This window comes from Triticum dicoccoides, chromosome 7B, assembly GCF_002162155.2.
Source record: "Triticum dicoccoides isolate Atlit2015 ecotype Zavitan chromosome 7B, WEW_v2.0, whole genome shotgun sequence".
In the NCBI taxonomy this organism is placed as follows: domain Eukaryota; kingdom Viridiplantae; phylum Streptophyta; class Magnoliopsida; order Poales; family Poaceae; genus Triticum; species Triticum dicoccoides.
In genome coordinates this window covers 694285517-694291961 of record NC_041393.1, presented here as the reverse complement: position 1 = coordinate 694291961, position 6445 = coordinate 694285517, and the positions used below count along the sequence as shown (strand labels likewise).

At 42.5% G+C, this 6445-nt stretch overlaps 1 pseudogene; it reads left to right on the top strand.

Moving 5' to 3' along the window:
• The first annotated feature begins 1206 nt into the window (after window positions 1-1206).
• The window catches only part of LOC119339414, a 35623-nt pseudogene continuing 30384 nt past the window's right edge, over window positions 1207-6445 (top strand).

Sequence of the window (6445 nt, the reverse complement as noted above, 5' to 3'; positions counted from 1 at the left end):
AGCAGAGGAGGAAGAAGTAATGCAGGCGAACAGGGAGAGGGGGCGAGTGGGGATCGTGCGCGCATTGGGCGAGATGGGTGCTTTCGAGTGGACCCACAAGACAGCGACAGAGAGCGAACGTAACGGCTATCGCCACCCGTGCTGCGCGCTCCAGGGGCGACGCGGGCCGTTGGATGCGGATCGAACAGCTATCGAGTCGTGCGGATTTGTTGCAAACTGCCAGTCGGCAGGTATTTAGCTTCTCGTTTAGAATAATAGTTTCAAACTCAAACAGTGAAACATGTGACTTCATGCTCAAGCTAAACTCCTGAGGGTTAATAGGATTGACATCTTACTATTGTTAGGAAAACAACAAGTGCAGACTTGGAAACAAGGGGGAATAGAACCCGAAAGTTAAGCGTGCTCAGGCTGGAGTAGTGAGAGGATGGGTGACTGGCCGGGAAGTTAGATGATTTGGAATGATGATGGGTGATTAAAGATTAGAGGTTAAATTGAGCAGTGATGAGGGGTGATTAGAGATTAAACAAAAAAATCAAAAAAATCCGTAAAAATAAAATTCATCGAGTTACCGCTCAAAAAAAATCATCAAGTTTACATAATGTACACTTCAACAATCAAGTTGACTTGTTTTGAGATAAATCAAAAGATGCTTGATTAATTTCTCCGGGGGTTCAAGTCCCGGCGACTTAAGTGCAATTTTTTTTGATTGACTGGCCATGCAACCGAACAAAGCAAGAGACTACTCTCCTTTTGTACTAATTCAGATTCAGATGATATCTTTGTGCTCGAAAATTTGGTGAGAACAGCAACACGACCCCTGGTTTTGCTCTCTCATGGAAGAGGAACCATGGGCCGACCGCACATGCATGCAGACACAAACATTGACATCGCCAAAACAAATGCAGTAGCTACAGAAATTATGGAGTAAGAAAGTCTTTGACCTCTGGAGCGCAAGACTTCAACTCCTTCCATTGACCCCTCCTCCCCTCCTACAAATAGCTCCCTGCATCTCACCACTGCAGTCCTTCTCTCCTCTGAAATTCGCATTCTTCTGTTCCGTCTGTAGGAGGTCGGAAAGGAGGGATCTACTATCTAATTAATACAGATTTTTGCGTTGTGTTCTTAGATTGCTGCCTCCCCATTGTTTCTTAATCAGTGTTTTCTTGATGGTGTTTGCTTTGTCAGGTGGGAAGAAGCTCGGAAAACATGGCCGCGATGGGTGGGCACCAGAGGCTGATGATGGAGGATGCGGCGGAGGACAAGTTCCCGGAGGGGCTGCGTGTGCTCGCGGTGGACGACGACCGCGTCTGCCTCAAGGTACTAGAGGCCCTCTTGCGCCGCTGCAAATACAGCCGTGAGTCTCTTGATCCCTCCACATCGCCATGGTCCGTTAGATCAGAATCGGAGCCTTGTGATATTTTCGTCTCTCTGTGAATAATGCTCGCTGCTATGCAGCAACGACGGTGATGGATGCCAAGACGGTGCTGAAGATGCTCAGAACGGGGAATGAGGAGTTCGACCTAGTCATCACCGACGTGCGCATGCCCGACATGGACGGCTTCAAGCACCTCGAGCTCATCGGCCTCGAGATGGATCTGCCCGTCATCAGTATACACTCACTACTCAACCCGAAGTCCTAATTTTATTTTCGCATGTAAAATTGTTTTTAAGGAGTATTTTTACTCCAGAATCTTGAAGATACACTGAAACGGTATGTATTCCTTTAATTGGGCAGCATGTGAGATCCTACATTTTTAGGAGGATTTTGTGAAATCACATATGCACAGCATGCACACAGTATTTTTAACTTTGAGAAAGTCTAAAGAGTGAGGTCCCTAGAATGAACCAGTGGGATCCCATCTAACCGTTCATCCGCTCGATCGGATGGCCACTGGGGTAGCAGAGCGGAGGTGGATCGACACATAAATTAGGAGGGGGAGCGCAGGATCCATCATGCATACAATATGTATGGGTAATCTAGCTTAGTAAGAGTACGTATCACTCCAATGCAATGTAGACCCCCACTATGTACGTGTTCGATGGGTGCATTTATGGACATTATTTAATTTTGTATTATGTAAATTGTGAAATCCTAGTCATAAGAACTAAATCTATAATATATCCTTTTTCCATGATATGGCAAAATTATGTTTAATTATTTTCTAAGCTATCTTAAATTTCTAGTCTTTCCAATTACAGAAAGTATACAATTGCACCATACCTATTTTCTATGGTGGCATGAGTAATACAATTCCAAAACCAGAAAAGTTGTATTGACATTATTCAAGGATTATTCATCTTTAATATCCTTGAGATTGTTAGTAGTTAAAACTATCTACTCTTGAGAATAGCATATAAAGTAGGAGTGTCACTTCTAAGAAGATACATTGAGTAGGTCACCCATGTATCATATCAAAATCGTGCAAATTTGTTGAGTCTAAACTAGAAAACTATTATGCTGTCACATTATTTTTGAAAGAAAGTGCAACCACAAATATTTATTTTTCTAAATTGTACTAAAATCCCCATAGGTTATATCGCTTACCATATAAAAACTAATATGTGTGTGACCGCTTAACATGCTCAAAACATTGCTAGGGCCGACAATTGTTCACTAGTATGCTAGAGAAACATGGTCAACAATATGTAATAGATCTTGTGGTTCACCAATAGTTTGATGTGGTGATCTGATTTACCTAGTTGGAACATGTTATGATGATGGTTTAGGCATTGTGTTACAATTATTTTTTTACAATTGTATTGAGTGTGTGAATGTTTTCCCATTTAGTTTGCATTGAAACACCAGATTTATCGTAGTCATGATATCATTTGAAAATCATGTGTAACATTTTTGCTTCCCCACTTGCACGGCACATTTGGAAAACAACGAAGCCATTTTTCTGTCTATAAGCACTCGGACAAAAATTTATGCTCAGTTAATAGATTTTGTTGAACGTTTGAATTCCAAAGCTAAGTTGTTGGTCGTATAGCATGCAGTGCTATCAGTGGATTGCGACAAGAAGGCCGTGATGAAGGGGATAAACCATGGGGCGTGTGACTATTTGATGAAGCCAGTGCAAACCAAAGAGCTCAAAAACATATGGCAGCATGTTGAGAGTAGGAGAAGATCCCAATCAATAAGCCACATGAGTAGGGATAATGATGACGACCAGAGAGTACATACTGGGACTCTTGCCAAGAGTAAGGACTCAAAGAGTAAGAGAAATGATGAAGATGGTTCTAATGAGAACAAAGAGAGCACTCATGCATCCACTACCCAGAAGAAGATGAGGGTGGCATGGACAACTGAGCTTCATAACAAGTTTGTAGAAGCTATCTACCAGATCGGCCTTGAAAGTAAGAAAACATATGTTGCGCCTCATTCATTGACACAACACTTTGTGGTTATTTGATATTATTCGTTAACAAATATTTTTATGACATTTTTTGTAGAGGCTGCTCCAAACAAGATATTGGAGCTGATGAATGTGGATTACCTCACTAGACATAATATTGCGAGTCATCTACATGTTTATTTTTATTCCTTATGCTTATTTTCGATGTTTGCGTTTCTATTATTCATAGTCTAACATTTTTTCATGTATATAAGTGCAAGCCTTTATTTTGTGGGAACATAACAATCAAAGCTTTAGTAATGCACGGATCACGAAGATGTGTGTTATTATAATTCCTTTTGTCCCGGGAGATGTATGGCTTATCTTGTAAAATGCATGACCCACACATTCTATTAGAACCCGTGCAACACTTTTAGTTTTTCTTGTTCCCACATGTCATCCATTATTTTTTCCCATGAGCATGCATCTCATACATGGTTATTTTGTCTATATTTTTATTTCAGAAGTATAGATTGTACTTGAATAGAGTCAAATCAAATCCACTCGGTGATGCAAGTGAAAGACAAAACTCATCCATGGGGAATCAAAGGAATTTTATGCATAACCATGAGCATGGAAGATGGCATGTGTCCTCATGTGGCAACCCCTCCTGGAGTCCAAATTATTTCGGTGCAACTAGTCAATTAGGCCAGCTGACGGACAACCAGAGCAACTTGTGCATGGGGTCGTTAATCCATGGTGGAAGAATGTCGAGGTATTTGGTTCCAAACACGCCGGATGCGAGAAGATTTGCCGATCCCGAAGACCCTCCCATTAGCCTATACAATGGCATACTCGATGACATAATGTTAGATGAATTTTCCTCGTGTAGCTCTGGTACTTCCTATGTTGACTCCATGCGTGGCAAGTTGATGGAGAAAAGTAAAGGAAAAACCCCATCAAATCTTAGAAGTCACTTAACAAACACATCTGGTGGTGGCGGGAGCTCGGCACCCACAAATGAGTACCAGATGCAACCTCTCGAGTCTATTAACCATTATCATACCCACATGAATGCACCTTCTACACAGATGCTTGGCATAGTTGGTAGTTGTTCCAATTTTCTAGGATTTGTTGGGAACTATAATAACCCCCGATGGTCTTCAATGCAGGTAAACTTGACCGGTATTCTTCATAGGGGTGGAACATCTCATGTCCCGCCACGTGTGAACATACCAACGATCAACCAATTGACAAGCTATGAAACACCATCTAGCGGATGTTGATGCAAAATCAATTGCCACCATTCATTAGCAACACCATATCAGTGGCAGGTTTCAATGGAAAAATAGTTCCATTCAACATACCTACTAACCCAAGCTCTGTCGGTGAAAGATCGTGGATGTCGCCTAGAGGGGGGGGGGTGAACAGGCGCTTGAAAATAATTACGGTTTAGGCTTGAACAAATGCGGAATAAACCTAGCGGTTAATTTATCAAGCACAAAACCTAAAACAACTAGGCTCACCTATGTGCACCAACAACTTATGCTAAGCAAGATAAGTAACTATGTGATAGCAAGATATATGACAAAGAACAATATGGCTATCACAAAGTAAAGTGCATAAGTAAAGGGCTCGGGTAAGAGATAATCGAGGCACGCGGAGACGATGATGTATCCCGAAGTTCACACCCTTGCAGATGCTAATCTCCGTTTGGAGCGGTGTGGAGGCACAATGCTTCCCAAGAAGCCACTAGGGCCACCATAATCTCCTCACGCTCTCGCACAATGCAAGATGCCGTGATTCCACTAAGGGACCCTTGAGGACGGTCACCAAACCCATACAAATGGCGACCCTTGGGGGTGGTCACCGAACCCGTACACTTTGGCAACCCTTAGGGGCGGTCACCGGTACCCGTCAAATTGCTCGGGGCGATCTCACTATTAGGAAAAGGGCTATAGATGGGATGGACACAAATGGCACACTCTTCATGTGGTGCGCCATTACTAAATACTAATGGCACACCATGTGTTGGTGCGGCATTAGTATGCAAATACTAATGGCGCACCACACCCCACGGTGCGCCATTAGTATTTTTTTTTCAAAACTACTAATGGCGCACCGTGGGAGTGGTGCGCCATTACTAGTTTCAACTAGTAATGGCGCACCACTCCCACGGTGCGCCATTAGTATTTTGGCCCAAACATTCCCCTGAATGCAACCCACCCCCCCTATCGCCTTTTCAGTTTTAGAAAAAATAAAAGAAAATGATGAAAATCTCAAAAAAATAAAAGAAAATAATATTCCCATGTGATATGTGGTCTAGTTGTTAGCAAAATTTACAAACATGAATTTTCGACTTTTTTGCAAAATCTCTCGAGAATTTGTAAAAATGGGCATAACTTTTGCATACTAACTCGGATGAAAAAGTTTTTTATATGAAAAATCATCTACTCGAAAAGTTACATCCAAATTTAACCGGGGGATCCCCGTTAAACATTTTCAAAATCCTCAAAAACCTAACAGAAAAAAAGTTACGGGCCTTTTAAGATTTGGAGAGGCAAAAAAATTCAAAAAAATTCAAACTTACTAATGGCGCACCTGCCTGTAGTGCGCCATTACTATCTTCCCGCCTTCAAAATTCAAAATAAAACAAAAAACTAAAAAAAAGTTACTAATGGCGCACCTGCCCGTGGTGCGCCATTACTATCTTCCCGCCTTCAAAATTCAAAATAAATCAAAAAAATAAAAAAAAGTTACTAATGGCGCACCTGCCCGCGGTGCGCCATTAGTATTTTCCCGCCTTCAAAATTTAAAATAAATCAAAAAAATGAAAAAAAGTTACTAATGGCGCACCTGCCCGCGGTGCGCCATTAGTATGCCGTATATATGGCTGGGCTTGTCCTCTCCTCCTTACCTTTTCATTCTTCTCCTCCACTCCACCTCTCCTCCACTCCACCTCTCCTCCACTCCTCCACTCCTCCACCATACTACCCTCCTCCTCTCCGGCGACATCCTCCTCCTCCTCTCCGGCGACCTCCTCCTCCTCCTCTCCGGCGACCTCCTCCTCCTCCTCCTCCTCTCCGGTGACCTCCTCCTCCTCTCCAGCG